The 22,500-nt window shown below is 41.7% G+C and overlaps 1 protein-coding gene and 1 long non-coding RNA gene across 4 annotated transcripts in view; one reads left to right on the top strand and one right to left on the bottom strand.

Moving 5' to 3' along the window:
* LOC135101556 (serine/threonine-protein kinase MAK-like) overlaps positions 1–22,500 on the top strand; it is a 119,191-nt gene that overhangs the window by 45,405 nt on the left and 51,286 nt on the right. Inside the window, exon 1 of one of the 3 annotated variants that reach the window (XM_064005670.1) lies at positions 15,586–16,189. The exons of the other annotated variants lie outside the window; for them this stretch is intronic. The gene's annotated coding sequence lies outside the window, so the exon portion shown is untranslated. Of the gene's footprint in view, positions 1–15,585; positions 16,190–22,500 lie in introns of those variants that run through there. 3 annotated transcript variants of the gene reach the window in all.
* LOC135096632 (uncharacterized) lies at positions 16,985–20,866 on the bottom strand. The gene is made up of 3 exons (XR_010265060.1): positions 20,283–20,866; positions 19,224–19,397; positions 16,985–18,691 (listed from the first exon to the last, which is right to left on the bottom strand). It is a non-coding gene; the product is annotated as an uncharacterized LOC135096632 (long non-coding RNA).

Here is a 22,500-nt window from a genome sequence, read left to right as displayed (position 1 = left end):
TGGTCAAAAATTGGTGCATAAGTAAGTGTCTTCAAACCTCCCTCTTGAAGGAATTCAAGTCATAGGAAGGTGGAAATACAGAAGCAGGCAGGGAATTCCAGAGTTTACCAGAGAAAGGTATGAATGATTGAGAATACTGGTTAACTCTTGCGTTAGAGAGGTGGACAGAATAGGGGTGAGAGAAAGAAGAAAGTCTTGTACAGTGAGGCCGCGGAAGGAGGGGAGGCATGCAGTTAGCAAGATCAGAAGAGCAGTTAGCATGAAAATAGCGGTAGAAGACAGCTAGATATGCAACATTGCGGCGGTGAGAGAGAGGCTGAAGACAGTCAGTTAGAGGAGAGGAGTTGATGAGACGAAAAGCTTTTAATTCCACCCTGTCTAGAAGAGCAGTATGAGTGGAACCCCCCCAGACATGTGAAGTATACTCCATACATGGACGGATAAGGCCCTTGTACAGAGTTAGCAGCGGGGGGGGTGAAAAAAACTGGCGGAGACGTCTCAGAACACCTAACTTCATAGAAGCTGTTTTAGCTAGAGAGGAGATGTGAAGTTTCCAGTTCAGATTATAAGTAAAGGACAGACCGAGGATGTTCAGTGTAGAAGAGGGGGACAGTTGAGTGTCATTGAAGAAGAGGGGATAGTTGTCTGGAAGGTTGTGTCGAGTTGATAGATGGAGGAATTGAGTTTTTGAGGCATTGAACAATACAAAGTTTGCTCTGCCCCAATCAGAAATTTTAGAAAGATCAGAAGTCAGGCGTTCTGTGGCTTCCCTGCGTGCTATGTTTACCTCCTGAAGGGTTGGACGTCTATGAAAATACGTGGAAAAGTGCAGGGTGGTATCATCAGCGTAGGAGTGGATAGGACAAGAAGTTTGGTTTAGAAGATCATTAATGAATAATAAGAAGAGAGTGGGTGACAGGACAGAACCCTGAGGAACACCACTATTAATAGATTTAGGAGAAGAACAGTGACCGTCTACCACAGCAGCAATAGAACGGTCAGAAAGGAAACTTGAGATGAAGTTACAGAGAGAAGGATAGAAACCGTAGGAGGGTAGTTTGGAGATCAAAGCTTTGTGCCAGACTCTATCAAAAGCTTTTGATATGTCCAAGGCAACAGCAAAAGTTTCACCAAAATCTCTAAAAGAGGATGACCAAGACTCAGTAAGGAAAGCCAGAAGATCACCAGTAGAGCGGCCTTGACGGAACCCATACTGGCGATCAGATAGAAGGTTGTGAAGTGATAGATGTTTAAGAATCTTCCTGTTGAGGATAAACTCAAAAACTTTAGATAGGCAGGAAATTAAAGCAATAGGACGGTAGTTTGAGGGATTAGAACGGTCACCCTTTTTAGGAACAGGGTGAATGTAGGCAAACTTCCAGCAAGAAGGAAAGGTAGATGTTGACAGACAGAGCTGAAAGAGTTTGACTAGGCAAGGTGCAAGCACGGAGGCACAGTTTCGGAGAACAATAGGAGGGACCCCATCAGGTTCATAAGCCTTCCGAGGGTTTAGGCCAGCGAGGGCATGGAAAACATCATTGCGAAGAATTTCAATACGTGGCATGAAGTAGTCGTGATAAAGAAATATAACTTTAAGACTGTGAAGGTGTTTATATGGTAGTACTATGGTGCCAATCGTAGGAATACTTGTCTTCAGAGGGCAGACTACAACTGCTCTCTTGTATAATTGAGACACAAAAGGAAACAGAAAGAAAAAAACACAGAGAGGGCCAGCAGTAGGCTCTTTCATTTCTTCATACTTACATATGTGAAATGGTTTTAGCCATCAACTTGTATCTACTTTCCCTTTTACTGTTGCTTCTGGTGATGGTGGTGGTGGTGGAAATATAAATCACTAATTCCTGTTACAACAGCCAATATGGAAAACAGAACGACACGGTTAGAGAGAGAGAGAGAGAGAGAGAGAGAGCAGGGGGAACAACATTATTATGTTATTATTATTATTATTATTATTATTATTATTATTATTATTATTATTAATTCTAGTAGTAGTAGTAGTAGTAGTAGTAGTAGTGGTAATAGTAGTAGTGGTAATAGTAGTAGTAGTAGTAGTAGTAGTAGTAGCGTCAACAACAGTAGCATTAATACATACTAATGGTGATACATGGCAGTAGTGGTAGTAGTAGTAGTAGTAGTTCTAGTTGTAGTAGTAGTAGTAGTAGTAGTAGTAGTAGTAGTAGTAGTAGTAGTAGTAGTAGTAGTAGTAGTAGTAGCAGCAGGCAGTAGTGGTAGTAGTAGTAGTAGTAGTTCTAGTTGTAGTAGTAGTAGTAGTAGTAGTAGTAGTAGTAGTAGTAGTAGTAGTAGTAGTAGTAGTAGTAGTAGTAGTAGCAGCAGCAGCAGCAGTAGTAGTAGTAGTAGTAGAGAGAGATCAATCTGTAGAACACCACCTCTCCTATTCTAAACCTCATCTTCTTTTCCTCACTGAAACACAGGTGTCTGAGGCAACTGACAGTAGCCCCTTTTCTGTTCCCTCCTACTTTCTCTATCCTCATTTTCGATCCAAAGCTGGATGTTGTGTTTATGTGCGCAACGACTTAACCTGCTCTCGTGCCCACGCTCTTGAATCTTTCGAGTTTTTCACCATCTGGCTACAACTATAGAGTCACTCTCAAACTAAATTTATTTGGGCTGTATACCTCTCACCTAACTCCTCTGACTATAAGAAATTCTTTGACTACTTAACTTTTAAAGTGGAGCACATTCTGACTCTCTTCCCCTTTGCAGAGATCTCCATTCTTGGAGAGTTCAATGTTCACCACCAGCTTTGGCTTTCCTCTCCCTTCACTGACCATCCTGGTGAACTAGCCTTCAACTTTTCTATCCTCCACGACCTAGAGAAATTGGTGCAACACCCTACTCGTATTCCTGACCGTCTTGGAGATATGCCCAATATTCTTAACCGTTTCTTGACTGCTAATCCTTCTGCTTATGCTGTTACCCTCTCTTCTCCATTGGGCTCCTCCGATCATGGGGTCATGTAATTAGTGGGGTGCCACAGGGATCAGTATTAGGGCCATTGTTATTTCCAATATATATCAATGACTCGGATAGTGGAAGTAGTAGTGATGTTAGTAAATTTGCGGATGACACAAAGATAGGTAGATCAATTAGGTCAGAATCGGATGCCATCGCCTTGCAGGCAGATTTAGATAGAATGAATGAATGGACGGATAGATGGCAAATGGAATTTAATATCAATAAATGCAAAATACTTAGCGTAGGTAGAGGAAACCCACACAGTAGGTACACATTAAACAACCAAACTCTGGTAGGTACAGGGTACGAGAAAGATTTAGGAGTTATAGTTAGCTCTGAACTCCGTCTAAGGAAACAATGTATAGAAGCCAGAAACAGGGCAAATAGAGCACTAGAATTAATTTTTAGGCGTGTTAAAAGTAGAAGGCCGGAAAAATATTAAAGTTATACTTGGCGCTAGTCAGAACTCATCTAGACTACGCTGTCTAGTTCTGGTCCCCACATTACAGGAAAGATATAGGTCTATTAGAATCAGTACAGAGGAGAATGACTAAAAGGATACAGGGGATGAGGAGTATTCCTTACGAGGCGAGATTGAAAGGTTATTAGGCGACCTGATAGAAGTCTTTAAGTGGTATAAGGGTTATAACAAGGGGGATGTAAGCAAAATTCGTAGGATCAGCAACCAGGGTAGAACAAGAAATAACATAAGAACATAAGAACATAAGAAATAAGGGAAGCTGCAAGAAGCGACCAGGCTTACACGTGGCAGTCCCTGTATGAACACACCTACCTATTTCCATCTGCTATCCCCATCCATAAACTTGTCTAATCTTCTCTTAAAGCTCTCTAGTGTCCTAGCACTAAGTACATGATTACTGAGTCCGTTCCACTCATCTACCACTCTATTTGAGAACCAATTTTTTCCTATCTCCTTCCTAAACCTAAATTTTTCAAGCTTGAACCCGTTATTTCTTGTTCTACCCTGGCTGCTGATCCTAAGAATTTTGCTTACATCTCCCTTGTTATAACCCTTATACCACTTAAAGACTTCTATCAGGTCCCCTCTTAACCTACGTCTCTCTAAAGAATGTAAATTTAACAGCTTCAACCTCGCCTCGTAAGGAATACTCCTCATCCCCTGTATCCTTTTAGTCATTCTCCTCTGTACTGATTCTAATAGACCTATATCTTTCCTGTAATGTGGGGACCAGAACTGCACCGCGTAGTCTAGATGAGGTCTGACCAGCGCCAAGTATAACTTTAATATTACTTCCGGCCTTCTACTTTTAACACTCCTAAAAATGAATCCTAGTACCCTATTTGCCTTGTTTCTGGCTTCTATGCATTGTTTCCCTAGACGGAGTTCAGAGCTAACTATAACTCCTAAATCTTTCTCATACCCTGTACCTACCAGAGTTTGGTTGTCCAATGTGTACCTATTGTGTGGGTTTCCTCTACCTACGCTAAGCACTTTGCATTTATTGATATTAAATTGCATTTGCCATCTATCCGTCCATTCATTCATTCTATCTAAGTCTGCCTGCAAGGCGATGGCATCCGATTCTGACCTAATTAATCTACCTATCTTTGTGTCATCCGCAAATTTACTAACATCACTACTAATTCCACTATCCAAGTCATTGATATACATTAGAAATAACAATGGCCCTAATACTGATCCCTGTGGCACCCCACTAATTACATGACCCCACTCGGATTTCGAGCCGTTTATTACCACTCTCTGTCGCCTGTCACTAAGCCATGACCCTATCCAGCCTAACACCTTCCCATCTATCCCGTGTGCCCTAACCTTTCTCAGGAGCCTTTGATGGGGTACCTTGTCAAATGCTTTACTAAAGTCCAGATATAAGATATCATAACTATCACCATTATCTACTGCCTCGTACACCCTACTGTAAAAACTTAACAAGTTTGTCAGGCAAGACTTCCCCTTCGTGAAGCCATGCTGTGACTGATTGATCAAGTTATGGTTGTCTAAATGTTCCCTAATGTTCCTTGCTATTATTGACTCTAACATTTTACCTACAACTGAAATTAAGCTGACAGGTCTATAATTAGACGCTAAAGTTTTATCTCCTTTCTTAAAGATGGGTACTACATTAGCCTGCCTCCACATTACTGGTACCTCACCCGACTCCAGTGATTTCCTAAAGACAGAAACTAACAGCTCACTAATAATCTCTTTACATTCCTTAAGTACTCTGGGATATATTTCATCAGGTCCTGGTGACTTGAACTTTTTTAGCCTATCTATCTCCTGTTCCACTATCTCCCTAGTTATGGAAATATCTGTCAGCTTCTCATTCTCATCTGCTCTAAACACCTGTTCACTATCTGGCATATCCTGCATGCTTTCCTGGGTGAAGACAGTTAAAAAATAATCATTCAGAAGTTTACTAATCTCCTCCCCAGAACTAACCAGCTCCCCATCTGCTGCCTTTAATGGACCTACAGTATCCTTATTCTTCGTCCTGTATACCTGATAAAATCCCTTGGGGTCCGTCTTCGCCTGGCTGGCTACCTTTGATTCATAATTTTTCTTTAGCTTTCCTCGTTAACTTCCTGACTGTTCTAACTAATTCATTATATTGTGTCCTTAAAACTTCTTCACCTGCCCTTAATCTCCTATATATACTTCTCTTACGCCCTATATAATGCTTTAACCTAGCAGTCATCCATTTAGGGTCATTTTTTTGTGATCTTATTGTTCTATACGGGATATTTGCTAACTGACCTGTATGAACATTATCTACGAAATATTTATACAATTCATCTACATTTACTTCACTTAGTCCCCTCATCTCGTCCCCTACCATCCTCTCCACTCCCTCATCTACTCGCCTCGACCTCACCTCTCTCATTTCAGCATGACCTGACATTCCAACATACTCACACCTATCTCCCCTCTTCCTCTTTCCTCCTCCCTTCCAGACACATCTTCCCTCCTCTTGTCCTACACCCTCACGCCTCACCTCACCTCTCTCATCCTGCCTTATCTCTCTGAACTCCGTCCCTGACCTGACCTCACCCTGCATCCTTTGCCAGTCCACTCCTTGGAGGTACCTTTTTAATTCTTCAAAATCTGCTCTCCTAAAGTCAGGTATTTTACTAGTGTTTTTGTTTCTAACTTTCTTCCCATTCTAAATTGTACCTAATTTCCCTATGGTCACTGTTACCTAGCTGTCTACCTCTACCTCTACCTGCGTGACTGCTTCCTCCCTGCTAGTAAGAATTAAATCTAGAATATTATTCCCCCTTGTGGGTTCTACGACTACCTGTTTTAAAAAATTATCCTGAATTACCTTAAGAAATTCCTCTGCTTCCTTGTTCCCCACCATCAGACTCCAGTCGATATTCCTAAAATTAAAATCTCCTACCACACATACCTGACTGTACCTGCCTGCTCTATTTAATTCCTGCCACAGTGAGGTGTTAATTTCCTCTGTACTGGTCGGTGGTCTGTAAACTACCCCTAGTACTACTGACTGCGATCCTTCTTTAATATCTACCCATATCGACTCTGCTTTGTTATCTGTTTTAATTCTACTGTTGATACAACACTGTAATGTGTCCCTAACGTATAATGCGACGCCTCCTCCTCTCCTGTTTTCCCTATCTTTATAGAACATTGTATACCCATCTATCTTAACCTCCGGATTAAATACTTTTCCTGACATATCTAACCAAGTTTCAGTTAAAGCAATGATATCAAATTTCTCAACGCTCGCTATTCCTCTAAGTAAGTCTATTTTATTCAGAATACTTCTACAGTTTGTGTAGTAAACACTTAAGCTATTTCTCACCATCCCTGAGCTAGCTACCTTTCTAGATTTAACTATTTTGCCCCTCGCCTTCTCCTCACTACCCCTTCTTCCCTCCCGACTAACGAAAAAAGTGCTGGAGTGCAGTAACCTCCCGCTCGAGTGTTTCGGCCAAAACACGAACACCCTGGCGTGGCAAATGCACTCCATCCCTGGCGTACAAGGTGTCCCTGCCATAGAAAAGGTCCCAGTTGTCGATGAACGTCCATCCATTACTCCTACAATGATTCGAGAGCCTGCGATTCACTGTAATAGCCCTGGACAGCCACTCAGCACCAACTCCCCTCCTCGGCAAGACACCACATACCACGGGGATCCCACCCTTGTCCCTAATCCTGTCCAAAGCCTGTCGAAACCTCCTGATAAACTCCTCACTCCTGACCTTACCAAGGTCAGGTCATAACGGGTTCAAGCTTGAAAAATTTAGGTTTAGGAAGGAGATAGGAAAAAATTGGTTCTCAAACAGTGGTAGATGAGTGGAACGGACTCAGTAATCATGTTGTTAGTGCTAGGACACTAGAGAGCTTTAAGAGAAGATTAGACAGGTTTTATGGATGGGGATAATAGATGGAAATAGGTAGGTATATTTCATACAGGGACTGCCACGTGTAAGCCTGATCGCTTCTTGCAGCTTCCCTTATTTCTTATGTTCTTATGTTTTTATGTTCTTATGATCACAATCTCATATCTGTATCTTGTTCTATTGCTCAGGATCCCCCTAAGCGAAAGCGAAAGTGCCTCTGGCGTTTTGCCTCTGCTAGTTGGGGGGACCTGAGGAGGTATTTTGCTGATTTTCCTTGGAATGACTACTGCTTCCGTGCCAGGGACCCATGTTTGTGTGCCGAGCGCATAACAGAGGTCATAGTGTCTGGCATGGAGGAGTACATTCCTCACTCTTTTTCTCGACCTAAACTTTCCAAACCTTGGTTTAACGGCTTGTTCTCGTGCTATACATGATGGAGAGGTGGCCCACAAAAGGTACTTAAGCCTTCCATCACCAGAATCTCATTCACTTTATATTTCTGCCCGGAACCATGCCAAGTCTGTTTTCCAACTAGCCTAGCCAGAAACTCCTTCATTAACAGAAAGTGTCAGAATCTTTCAAGATCTAACTAACCTCGTGACTTCTGGCATCCAGTCAAAAATATCTCCAATAACTTTGCTTCTCCTTTCCCTCCCTTATTTCAACCAGATGGTACCACTGCTATCACATCTATTTCTAAAGTTGAACTCTTCGTACAAACCTTTGCTAAAAACTCTACCTTGACGATTCTGGGTTTGTTCCTCCCTCCCCCCCACCCTCTGACTACTTCATGCTACCTATTAAAATTCTTCGCAATGATGTTTTCCATGCCCTTGCTGGCCTAAACCTTCGGAAGGCTTACGGACCTGATGGGGTCCCCTCCTATTGTTGTCCGAAACTGTGCCTCCGTGCTTGCACCTTACCTAGTCAAACTCTTTCACTTCTGTCTGTCAACATCTACCTTTCCTTCTTGCTGAAGTTTACCTACATTCAGGCTGTTCCTAAAGGGTGACCGTTCTAATCCCTCAAAATACAGTCCTATTGCTTTAATTTCCTGCTTATCTAAAGCTTTTGAATCTATCCTCAACAGGAAGATTCTTAAACATCTATCACTTCACAACCTTCTATCTGATCACCAGTATGGGTTCCGTCAAGGCCGCTCTAATGGTGAACTTCTGGCTTTCCTTACTGAGTCTTGATCATCCTCTTTTAGAGATTTTGGTGAAACTTTTGCTGTTGCCTTGGACATATCAAAATCTTTTGACCGAGTCTGGCACAAAGCATTAATTTCCAAACTACCCTCCTACGGCTTCTATCCTTCTCTCTGTAACTTCATCTCAAGTTTCCTTTCTGTCCGTTCTATTGCTGCTGTGGTAGACGGTCACTGTTCTTCTCCTAAATCTATTAACAGTGGTGTTCCTCAGGGTTCTGTCCTGTCACCCACTCTCTTCTTATTATTCATCAATGACCCTCTAAACCAAACTTCTTGTCCTATCCACTTCTACGCTGATGATACCACCCTGCACTTTTCCACGTCTTTTCATAGACGTCCAACCCTTCAGGAAGTAAACGTTTCACGCAGGGAAGCCACAGAACGCCTGACTTCTGATCTCTCTTAAATTTCTGATTGGGGCAGAGCAAACTTGGTATTGTTCAATGCCTCAAAAACTCAATTCCTCCATCTATCAACTCGACACAACCTTCCAGACAACTATCCTCTCTTCTTCAATGACACTTAATTGTCCCCGTCTCTTACACTAAACATCTTCGGTCTGTCCTTTACTTGTAATCTGAACAGGAAACTTCACATCTCATCTCTGGCTAAAACAGCTCTGTCATGGATCGGGGTTCCTTTACACGTTACCACCTGCCGATCACATGCGACTCCTGGTTGAGTCTCCAGGTAGACTAGGGTAGGACACTCAAAAGAAAGCACAGTCGTAAATATTTGACTTATATTTACACAGTAATTACAACAAAGGCCTGGCTAGCTGTGGCTACACTCAGTGGCGCGTGGGCCGCACACAGAAAGAAATACCTATTCCTTCTGAAGTGAGGCCAATGCCCGGTCCTTTTACGTTGTGAGAGCACAGCCTTACGTTAAGTTACTGGGTCATGGAGGTAATTAGCCGGCACTATGCACTGTATCACTTATGCCGGGCAAGGAGCGACGACCACGTGGTCGCTGGGTGACTGGAAATGAAATCTTGTGAACAGGCTTTACCACAAATAACTCACCCCAGGCGTTCCACTGGTGTACTCACTCCTCCAGTCTGCTTCGATGAAAGCCAGCTTCGTCGGTCAGGGCTTCGGCTTACCGCTGCACCACGCTGTCCTTTCTGCAGGCTGGTTCGGGAGGAGTCGAGGAGGGCACGTCTTGGGCGCTGGGTGACCCGGCTGGGAGTGAGACCGAGCAAGGTCGTGACCCGCTCACCTCGGCCCGCGCGCATTGATACAGGCTCCGCCCACCTGCCCGCATGGCGGATGGTTCTCTCCTATGACGGGGCGGTAATTTATTGCCCTCTCAAAATCTAGTGTCCCTGTGCTCTCACAAGCTCCTATGAAGTTAGGTGTTCTGAGACGTCTCCGCCAGTTTTTCTCACTCCCCCAGGTACTAACTCTGAACAAGGGCTTTATCCGTCCATGTATGGAGTATGCTTCACGTGTCTGGGGGGGTGGGGTTTCCACTCATATCGCTCTTCTAGACAGGGTGGAATGAAAAGATTTTCGTCTCATCAACTCCTCTCCTCTAACTGACTGTCTTCAGCCTCTCTCTCACCGCTGCAATGTTGCATCTTTAGCTGTCTTCTACAGCTATTTTCATGCTAACTGCTCTTCTGATCTTGCTAACTGCATGCCTCCCCTCCTCCCGCGGCCGCGCTTCACAAGACTTTCTTGTTTCTCTCACCCCTATTCTGTCCACCTCTCTAATGCAAGAGTTAACAAGTATTCTCAATCATTCATCCCTTTCTCTGGTAAACTCTGGAACTCCCTCCCTGCTTCTGTATTTCCACCTTCCTATGACTTAAATTCCTTCAAGAGGGAGGTTTCAAGACACTTATCCTTCAATTTTTGACTACCGCTTTGGACACTTTTCTGGGACTGGCGTCTCAGTGGGCTCTTTTTTTTTTCTTTATTGGATTTTTGTTGCCCTTGGCCAGTGTCCCTCCTACATGAAAAAGGTAGTAGTAGTAGTAGTAGTAGTAGTAGCAGTAGTAGTAGTAGTAGTAGTAGTAGTAGTAGTAGTAGTAGTAGTAGTAGTAGTAGTAGTAGCATTACTTAAAAAATTAACATGATTTGGTCTAGATACACATATGAAATCCTCTCTTGGGTTCGTGAATTTGTGCCCAACAGATTCGTACTTAAAATGATTCCATACTTAAAATGCTACGCAAATTTATGTAGACATCCTTTCTTAAAATGATTATAAAACTATTTAAATATAATTCCATCTAAAGAAAAAGGCCTTGTTAAGAATAAAAATCACAGCGTTCTTCTTATCAAAACATTTAACAATATTTTGATTGTATTAAAGCTTTGTAATGTTTCAATGACAGTACTGGCAATTCACACACATATAATGTGTGTGTGTGTGTGTGTGTGTGTGTGTGTGTGTGTGTGTGTGTGTGTGTGTGTGTTGCCAGTACTGTCATTGAAACATTAGGAAGCTTTAAAACAATCAATATAATTTTAAGTGTTTTGATAAGAAGAACTACGATTTTATTCTTAATAAGGCCTTGTTTTTAGATGTAATTACATTTGAATAGTTTTATAATAATTTTAAGAATACATTTTAAGCATTTTAAGTGTGTGTGTGTGTGTGTGTGTGTGTGTGTGTGTGTGTGTGTGTGTGTGTGTTCTTGAAGTACAGCATTAACAACTTTTTTTCTTTCATAGTGGAACGTTGTTCATCGTTTGGTTGATCTAACAGATTTCCGAATTCCATCGATATTCTCTTTATTCTGTGTGACGAAGTCTTGTTCTTCATTCTGGTGTTTGCTTTTCTTGGGGACGTCTTTCGATCTGCACCAGACCATGTGCAGGAGAACGTCAGTGGGACAGCGTCTGTCATGTAGCACATTGCCGTTATCTATACCATTCATTCTTCGTAACAATTTATCTGTTGATTAAGGAGAGGTATACCCATATTTTCGATGAAAAGTCGACCACAATATGAAATCGAGTTAAGTACACTGAAAAATAAAATGATGCTCTGGGGACAATCTTCAGAAGTTTCAAGGTGATGCGACGTTTCGTAGGCCATTTAAAGGGCCAAATGTAAACATTCCACGCCCTCAGCTGGCCATTTAAATTGCGAGACAGCTTATATTTTTTTCCGAATTGATAGTTTTTTTCCGATTTTTTTGGGGATTTTTATTTTATTTTCAGGAGAGATCTGGCAACTGCCAGATATCTTGCTGGATTTTTTTTTTTTTTTTCTATCTGACAGGGACAGTTCTGCCTACCTTGCAGTTCGTGGAATGAATGGTGGTCGAGGTCCTTGTGCAAATCAGACAGTTGAAAAGGAAGAATGCATAAATAATGTTCAAAAGAACATAGGTACTGCACTACGTGGGTTGAAAGAGTGGAAAAAGCATGGGAGGCAAACACAAGCTAACTGGTAGTTATTATAAGATAATCTTCAGTACTACTTTCATGTCAGCATGAACAGAGAGGTTGGTACAAATACAGAAGAGATGAAGAATAAGATACTGTCAACGTTTTATCATTGCACGTCAGCAGATCAGAAACCACAACATGAAAAATGTGCAAAAAGCAGAGATTCCTGGTGTTCCTACAGTAAGAGCTTGGCACGTGGAGAAACACCTGTGTCACATGCAAAAAAATGAAAGTGTCTTTCCACCTGACCGATGACCAGCTAAAACAAATGAAGGTAGTGTGTGACAGGTTGACAAGTGATGAAATTATTATGAGGGGACTGGCACAAAATCGAAATGAGCACATCCATTCATGGATTTGGAGACTGTCCAAAGCCCAGCCCTGCATGCAACCAAGAAATGTTGGCTTTCTAGAGAGTAATTTAGCTGACTCTGTGGGAACTGAATCATCATCATCAATGCTGCTGTAACTGACTGAGAAAGATAAGGGTATGAACAACCCATGGAAGAGAAAAGTTGGGAATAAGATCAGAAGAGAGCTGTTGGTGGATACTGATAGAAAACAGCATATATCTCAGTTGCAAGTTTTTCATCTTTAAACTCCTACTCCTCCATTAGTATTCATGCTATTTACTTAATTCTTTTTGCATTGTTTTCTTTATTAATAAGTTATTAATAAAATAAATATTGATATTTTTACTACGCGTTTTTTGACGTGGCACGAAAAATGTCACTGCTTCATATTTTTTTTCTTTTTTTCTTGAGCAGAAACAACATATTTGGCAAAATAGTTGTTCTACTCACTGGTATTTTTTGAAATTCCCATATATTTATTCGCTTAGGAGAAGTAGTGAGTCAAAGTTATCTTCAAATTTATACGAATTTTAGCTAATATATATTTTTTTTCTTTTTCTTTTTTTCTTTTGCAGTATCGTTCTCAAACTTTCCACACTTGTACGTAATCAGTATATCAGTGTAAACAATAAATTTCATATAAATTGATGCATAATTTCTTTTTCGACCTAAATTTGGGTATACCTCCCTTTAAATATAACAAAATTATTACACAATAAACACTCCCAAGACGTATTACATAACTAGGAACAGAATCCTTGGATTCAAGGCTTCTTCATCGAACCGTGTCGGGTGGCCTTCCGCTTACATTCACCGCCTGTACACACTAACAGTAGTCCGTTTTTACGGATTCCGTTTTGGTATACCGTCCAACAATGACGTCATCACCGTTTCCGTTTGAGTGACTGTAGTGGGAACCGGGCTCCGTTTCTGCCTCCGCTTGAACGGACGCCGTCGAACGGAAGAGATGAACCAAGTTTAACTTTGTACTGAGAGACGGGCACAGTGATGCACTTATTGATATTGTGAATGTTCTGGGTATGATACTCAAGTACATGATAAAACCTTATTGAATTGCAGCTTTGTAATGTAATAATGCTATATTGTAAATTAAACATTTTTACACTATTCGTGGAAAAAGAGGAGTGACCTTGGTCCTGGCGAGAGGTGCGGCAACACCCCAGAGCTATGTAAACACAAGCACATGATGGACTGGACAGGTTTCAACCCAGCAAACTGCAGAAACAAGCCTCACTCACCAGGTATGGTAATGACAGTGTATTTATAAATGACAACCAGACATCCAGAAAATATTAGCATAACTTCCCTCTCTACCACACCGTGCATTGATACAGCAGACACTACTGCCCCCACCGTGGCTTGTAGGATTCACTAGCGTGAAGTTACTTATATTTCTTTACTGTGTAATAAATGACACTCTTCTCCACCTCAATGGCTTCTGTTCGTTAGCTGCGAGCAGCAAGGTGGCAAGAAGTACACAAATTCCTTATAGAGGTCTCTTCTCCGCGCAGCCATGTTGACAAACAATGGATACGAAGACGATGGTGGACTCCTCCATTCAGTACGGATTCCGTTTTTGTGACTTCATTGTTGGACGGTGAACGGAGACGAAAACCTTAAAAGCGGACTAGTGTGAACCGGGCCTAACCATCACTCGTCGGTTGGTTCCATCATTAATTAATGGCTTAGTTCTGCCAAAGATCATGGTCGGTGCTTCAAACTATGCCGTGGAAGCTCGAGTCGAGCTTCCGTAAGCTGCCTTAGGGTGGTGAGGGCTTATCCTTGTATGAAGGAAAACCGTCACACTCTTGGTCGAGATAGTGGTAGGGAGAAGGCTGTGTTAGACCTTCTTAAGGGATATCCTTGGAACTTACTTTGTCCTTTAAGTCTCTAAACCTACACGATTTGAATCCACTTTCTAAAATCTATATCAGCTGTCCTTTCAGAAAGCTATGAGCTCTTATGAACACACTTGAATATAATAATCATGGCTGTTACGGAGATGAAGTCAAAGAAATCCTGCCTATGATGATGGAAATACAGATGTAAGAGAAAGAAGAAGACATAAGGAGGAGGAGGAGGAGGAGGAGGAGGAAAACGGGTAGGAAGAGATGGATATTTCATGCAGTATTAAATGTAGCATTTGTTATAGCTTCCCAAATCCACAAACAAGACCCGTGAAAGAGGCTGAAATGTACCTGGGGCAGCAATGCGTGTGGCGCCATTGCAGCAGTGGAGTATAACCGTTGTGTTGGCACTGACGTATTCCTGCTCACTGTCTGGATCTTCTCTCTCTCTCTCTCTCTCTCTCTCTCTCTCTCTCTCTCTCTCTCTCTCTCTCTCTCTCTCTCTCTCTCTCTCTCTCTCTCTCCATTTTTTTCTTTCGTCTTATAATGTAAAGAAAGGGCTGTGTGGAAGGGACGAGGGTCGCACTGAAGGAATGTGATGAGACACGAGCACACTCAAACACATACAGTTCTAATGGGTTGCTCTGAGTTTTACATCAACACACACACACACACACACACACACACACACACACACACACACACACAGCGTAATGTAGTGGTTAGGAAGTTTGCTTCACAACCTGGTAGACCTGTGTTCTAGTCTCGGGCGGTGCAAGGCAGATGGTCTACCCTCTAATGTACGCGTGTAACCCCTGTCCACCCAGCAGCAAGGTATTGGATATAAGGCGAGAGGTTGTGGCCTCGCTGTCCCGGTGTGTGGTGTGGAAGTGGTCTCAATCCTACCCAAAGACTGTTCACTATGAACTCTGATCTCTTAACTTAGGAGAAGGGCTGGTTGTGTTGCGAGGCCAGCACACGATCGCGGGGGATAAACACACACACACACACACACACACACACACACACACACACACACACGTGCAACGTCTTTTTATCTAAGAAGTGTCTTTATATAGCTTCTTCCATACCTCTCTCTCTCTCTCTCTCTCTCTCTCTCTCTCTCTCTCTCTCTCTCTCTCTCTCTCTCTCTCTCTCTCTGTCTGTCTTAGAGCGTGGTGTCCTCGATCCGTCACGAATTGTTTAATAAAGAAGTTGTTTATCTGAAATGGACGAGAAGAAATGACACACTCCTCTCAACCTGTCCCATCCAGGCTTCCACACGTGACCGCCTAACACACGCACAATGTCTTTAGATCCCAAAGGCTGCAGCATTTTGCAAGGGTATTTCATATACATCTATGATAACAATAATCATGATAAGAGTGTTGCACGAGTAAATGACTGTAGTTTTTATTTTTATTTTTTCTAAACCTGATGATGCAGTGTGAGTTAAGTGTCACGTGACTGCAATTATTTATTTTTCTCGTAGAAGTTGCAGTGATCTGGTAAACGGTTAAGGGACAGCAGGTGCAGCAGCAGGTGGATCGCAGTGTGTGTGTGTGTGTGTGTGTGTGTGTGTGTGCTGTTGACGTGCTAGGACACGCATGCTCCAGAGAGAGGCGAGAGTCAGAAAGCCAAACAGTCGTGTCTCGCTCGTGAGGTCGTGTGGGTGTGTCTGCACGTTATCAACGTACAGATACAAAAACTAGTAGTACTATTCACATAATTACACAAGAAAATAATGTACTGAGATACTAGGGATAACTGTACACGTTGAGCTATTTTCACCTTTTTCCGTGCAAGGAAGGGAATGATGATTCAAGAGGGAAGGTATCGGACAAAGTGAGGGCCGGTTGTCGTCGTGCAGCACCGCGACGCTTCACCACGTCAGCACACGCCAACACAGCGTCGCCATGTACCGCACCCAGGGGAAGGAGCCACCGTGCAGGATGCTCCATGCTGTACCCATGCTGCGGAGGCGTAAGGCTTTCATTCTTTGTACCTAACAGAAACGTGATGTGATTTTTTTCTCTTATTCTATTGCAAACAGCAGGAACACTGCAATGAACATGATTATTAGACTGGATCATATGTCTGACTGGCGAATTTTAAGAAAATGGTGGTGGTTGATGCGTATTTTTATTATGCTGGATTTTCCTTGTCCTTTAAATATTGCTGTCAGACGAATGCACTACAGAGTGAAATCTTACACAATGTCCCATAGATATTTATACGAATAGTCACGTTCTTACGGCGGGTTAATTAATGCTTTGCTCTCCGTGCAAATCGTGCCCGTCAGGACTTGATGACATCGGTTCATGCTACGTCTAATAAGTGTTGATTGATAGGCTTTTTTGTAGTTATGAGTCCTCTTCGCTAGAAAGAGACACCAGAGACAGATGTGCCCCCGCTGGTGTTCGGAAAGCTGCAACCAAAGTCATTGTCTGTTCTTGTTCTTGCTCCGGATTGTCATTTAGTTTTACTCAAGGCATCATTTAAAGACTACATTAGTCGTATTCTACGTCACGAAGCACCTATAGAATCTCTCATTACTCTCATGCCTTCCCCATCCATTCGCTTCCGATTCTCACTTTTATGATGGTCTACTCGTCACCGTGATATTAAGAAAGAGACTTCCGAACTGAATGAAACAACTTAGAGCAACTTAGATGCGTCCGATAAAAAATAATATATATATATATATATATATATATATATATATATATATATATATATATATGTATATATGTGTGTGTGTGTGTGTGTGTGTGTGTGTGTGTGTGTGTGTGGAGAGAGAAAAACAGAAATATACTTCGAAACTGCGTCTCCGGCCACCGTTCTCTCTTTGATGGATGGTGACGTAGACTGCAACAAAAGAGAAGCTGAATATTGGTTGTGGGCAGGAAGCATCGGGTGCAGCGGGTTACGTCAAGACTAACATTCTGATCTGCAACTGCGTGAGGAGCGGTGTCGGTGTGAGCCTCACAAGAGGTCAAGGTTTCCGGGTTTCCTGCAGTGGCTGGACTGTATATTTACACAAAGTTCGTGTGGATGATAATTGGTCAACATAGCACAATAATGGTCGACGAAACCTTCGCTTAAAAGTTGCCTTATGTATCTCCAACATGTGACAAGATGAACCAATAAGCATGGCTTTGTGGGCCACTTTGCAGGTGACACACTCATGCAGCAAAGCCTTCCCAGGACGTCGCTGCCGTGGAGCTGACAAATACTCGTACTGATCTCAAAGGATGACCATACAAATAGATATGGTGAGCTTTATGTGACAGAGTTTGCGCCGTGGTGTTGGGCTGTTAACGTGCACTCTGCCACTAAATGTTTGCAAATATTCAAGAACTTTGTGGGAGTTTTTATTTTCAACTCGATATCAACTAGTTATCTTTTTTTTTTTTAACCACACACACACACACACACACACACACACACACACAGTGGATCCAGCAGCGTTCTCATTTCCTTTCAAAATGTTTTCATCTACGTTCGTCTCCTTGTCTTTAAGATAATAGTAAGTGTTATAATTTTGTATATGTGTGTGTAATATTTTTACGTGTGTGTGTGTGTGTGTGTGTTCATACACCACTCACCAGTCATCAGTCACCACCTAATAATACCTTCAAATTCACTCTATTGTTGCCTTGACATGTCTTGTGCAGGACTAACCAGTGGTCAACTCGTGACTTCAGGAACCCGCCTTTACTGTCTTGCCAAAGAGCTTTGGGCCGATACAGCCTTGTGTCTCGTTCCCTGTTGCAGAACATAACTTCTTTATCTTGTAAAGTCTTCGGTTCTTAGTTTCTCTCCCTCCAAGATGTAAAACGAAAGCTCTTGAATGATGTTGATGAGGAACAGTGCAACTATTCCAGGCTTTCTTTCTTATTTTTAGTATGAAAAAGATTCGTGGCCTTTACGATGATCTGAATAAATTTTTTTTTCTTTTTCTTTTTCTTTTTTTTCTTTTTCTTTTTTTTTTTTTTTTTTACCTCTGACATGGGTTTTATGAGGAATACTTTCGGGTCCTCTGAGTTCGTGATGTGTCATCATATATTCTTGCCAATGCAATCCTTCAAGGAATCCCTTTACCCTAGAGTTTTAAGCTGAATTCAAGTCGGTTGCACGATCGTAATTGCTACACTTCCCCCACGTGTGTCGTATTGTTACTTACAAAAAACAGAAATATAACATTACTTAAAAAACTCTTTTATCCGTAACTAAACTAAAGTGAAATAAAATTTACACAACCACCAGCGTCACACCGTGGGTATGTATTGGAGTGCTCGCGCCAGTTTTCACTCACGTGGAGGTGCACACCAACGGGCCACTCGGTACTGTGCTATAGTTCAGTTTTGGTAATCTTCGAAGGCGAGATGCGAAATTTGCGAGACATCCTGTGGCTTCAGGCTGGTGAATTGGGTGGGCGGCGACTGTTCCTCGTGATGACCCAGAACGGCTTGCAAGGTCAGCCTGGAAAAAAAAATATCGAGCGAGGCTGAATGGGGAAAATATCAAGCAAAGCTAGAAAGAGAAATGGCGCCGAGTCAGAGAAACCACAAACACGAATAAAATATTCCATGGTGTGCTGTGTGTTTTTAAAACAGGTTTCCACGGACCGTGTGTAAGTGATATTTTTCGCTGGCGACGGAGTATGTTCTTTTCTTATCTCCATACCGTCTACAATTGCACATATGAATATATGTGTCGTTTATAAGTGTTAGATACCTATTTTAACTTTACTTATCTCAATCTTTATGTATTTTCTCTGACAAAATAATTTCCATACTTCACTGAATAGTCTTTTTCATGAATTTCCCCCTAAAGCAAAGCACTTCCATGCATGCAAGCAATTCCTTTACATTTTATAATCTTTTTAAGAATTCTCTTATAAAAAAAAACATTCTCGACTGCACAGTGATAAAGGCCGGCACAACTTAGGGTACTTGTGGAGATCAGAATGAGTCTCATTTACATGTTTCTAAGAACCCCGTTACTTTTTCACCTTGTTTGTTGATCAATATTGCCCAAGGAGACGCCAGCCAGCGAGGAGCGGCCCGCATGCTGGGAGTTGGGGCTGTTGTAAGGTTGGGCCCTTGTTGGTTGCAGCTAACTTCGTTCATTTCAAGATACGCAGTGTTGCTTCCCAGCTCCTGCAGGCATCGCTCCATCACAGGTGCTGCGGAAAAGTAGAGAGAGAGAGAGAGAGAGAGAGAGAGAGAGAGAGAGAGAGAGAGAGAGAGAGAGAGAGAGAGAGAGAGAGAGAGAGAGAGAGAGAGAGAGAGAGAGTAATTATGGAACTGTAGCGTGCCGCGCGCGCGCGCGCGCACACACACACACACACACACACACACACACACACACACACACACACACACACACACACACACACACACACACACACACACACACACACACGATAACATTCTCACTAATAAATAGTTTATTATTATTATTATTATTATTATTATTATTATTATTATTATTATTATTATTATTATTATTATTATTATTATTATTATTATTATTATTATTATTATCGTTATTACTACCATTATCATTGTAATTAGTATAATTCCACACACACACACACACACACATTCAACCCTTTGTCTAACAATTTTTCAATTATTTGACCGAAGAAAGACAACACCTGTGCATAATTATACGCGTGAGACCATGTCCTATGCCAGGTTGCTGATTAATTTGAAGTCAACCAAGAAAAAAAACTAGTAACAAATAGATTTTTCTGGTTTTACAAGAGTTAGGCAATAATCCGGTCAAACAGTGCTTAAAATGTTGCAGTTCATTTAGTGGGTGAGCTGCTTAAGTTGATACAGAAACACTACAGAGCGGGTCGCCTCTCCCTGCCGTCGCAGTAATTCGTTGAATAATGGCCTGCCTGAACACGAGTAAATAGGACCCTCATCGTCACGCCACCAAGGTAATTTTTCACGCCAAGCAACAAAGAGCAGCAAGACTCATGCTCACTCCCATGAGAACGCCCGCCATACTTTCCTTTCTTCACAACCCATAATAACAGAACTGTAGATAGAATACCTACGTAAAAGATTAAAGGATCGGGCTGGCGTGCCCAGGCTGCGGACCTTCCATTGTGAACCAACAGCCAATGGCAAGACGTCCACCAGCTGCACAGGTGTTAAAGTCGCGCGTCTCCACCTGAGTGAACTTTGGCTATCCTGTAAAGTGCAAGTAACGCGTCGTTTGTCACCTTTGATAAGAAAGTCTGTGGTTTCGTTGCGCTCATCCACCTGTCCACGCAGCTTCTCCCTGATTGCCTCCTATAATTTTTCATTCGGCCATTTTCTTTCACTTCCATGCTGCCATTTGTCTTTGTTACATCTTGGATTTTTCCGATCATATTTAAAGAAGATTTGGTAAAAACACTGATAATGCAAGAAACTGCAACCAGAGTATGGGTTCTTCGATTCATCAGAGATTGCGTCACAATAGCATTAGCGATTTATGGTACACTCAGACGTTAATGTTAAAAATGCAGTTTGCCTCTCTACATATACATAATGGCTTGCAAACATTCTTTAGGCTGTGAAACTATCATAGTTATACATCATGGACAGTCTATATTGATCTTGGGTCCAATAAAAGTAGCCGAAAAAATGTTTTTGGGAAGAAAATTAGATATTGTAAGATAACGTAGTACATATTATGTCTTATTGTAAAACATGCTCTTCTTATAATAGTGGAAATAATAACGGCATCGGTGTATCAACATTGTATGGTTCAGTAGTAGCCATCGATGCAGTAGCTTCAAAACCAATAAGTGAAGAAAATATGTATAGAACATTATATAATATTATATCTTCAAGAAAACCCCAAGTATGCTTTACAATAGCTAGTGATGTTCTAATTCCGGTGTGAGTGTCTCATGTAATGAACTCGTGTATCAGCTCAGTCCAAGCTGCCAATTCCTACCTGCCACTGTGGTCTTGATGCTCTCAGGACAGCCTGCACCGGCTGCCTTGCGTGGTCACATCAGGAGTTTGCCATTACTACATATGTTTTTGTGGTTTCCTTTGCTTTCAAGTGATGGACGGATCTCAACACTAAACCCTCTTTGTAATTTCTGCTCACAAAAAAAAAAAAAAAAAAAATATATATATATATATATATATATATATATATATATATATATATATATATATATATATATATATATATATATATATATATATATATATATATATATATATATATATATATATATATATATATATATATATATATATATATATTATTCTTGGTAATGATAAGCCGTCCGCCACGATAACTGGACTACCACGCTGTTATTATTTCTCATTACGAGATGATTACTCTGTTTATCCGTTGTTCAATGATATGAATCTCTGGACTCAGCAATCAAGCATCAGAGAGGTGCTCCAACCACTTACATTTGATAAGTACTTTAAAAGAAATGATGCTACGCTTTCTTTCTGACTATTAGACAGAGTTGGAAGAGTTTGACTAACTACTAAGCTCTCATGTGTTCCGTAACGCCCAAAGAAGGGGAAAAGCATATCGACGCCAATCTTTCCATGAATTGACAATGTATAACAGTATTTTGTCGACTTGTTTAGTCCACCAGGTGATACTAAGAACATAAGAAAAGAAAATAAGAGAAGCTGCAAGAAGCCATCAAGCCTACACGTGGCAGTCCCAGTATGAAACACATACCTAGTTATTTCCATCTATCATCCCCATTCATAAATTCACCTAATCTTTTAACCCTCAGAAGGCTTATGGACCTGATGGGGTCCCTCCTATTGTTCTCCGAAATTGTGCCTCCGTGCTTGCACTTTGCCTAGTCAAACTCTTCGAACTCTCTCAACATCTACCTTTCCCTCCTGCTGGAAGTTTGCCTACATTCAACCTGTTCCTATAAAGGATGACCGTTCTGATTCCTTAAACTACCGTCCTATTGTTTTAATTTCTTGACTCTCTAAAGGTTTTGAGTCTATCCTCAACAGGAGGTTACTTAAACATCTGTCACTTCGCAGCCTTATATCTGATCGCCAGTATGGGTTCAACGAGGGCGCTCTACTGGTGATATCCTGGCTTTCCTCATAGAGTCTTGATCATCCTCTTTTAGGGATTTTGGAGGCATTTTTGCTGTTGCCTTAGAAAAACAAAACCCTTTGATGTAGTCTGGCACAAAGCTTTGATTTCCAAACTTCCCTCCTATGGTCTCTCTCTCTCTCTCTCTCTCTCTCTCTCTCTCTCTCTCTCTCTCCTCTCCCTCTCCC

This window comes from Scylla paramamosain, chromosome 1, assembly GCF_035594125.1.
Source record: "Scylla paramamosain isolate STU-SP2022 chromosome 1, ASM3559412v1, whole genome shotgun sequence".
Lineage (NCBI taxonomy): Eukaryota > Metazoa > Arthropoda > Malacostraca > Decapoda > Portunidae > Scylla > Scylla paramamosain.
The sequence above is the reverse complement of the archived record's forward strand: the minus strand, read 5'-3'. Positions and strand labels throughout refer to the sequence as shown.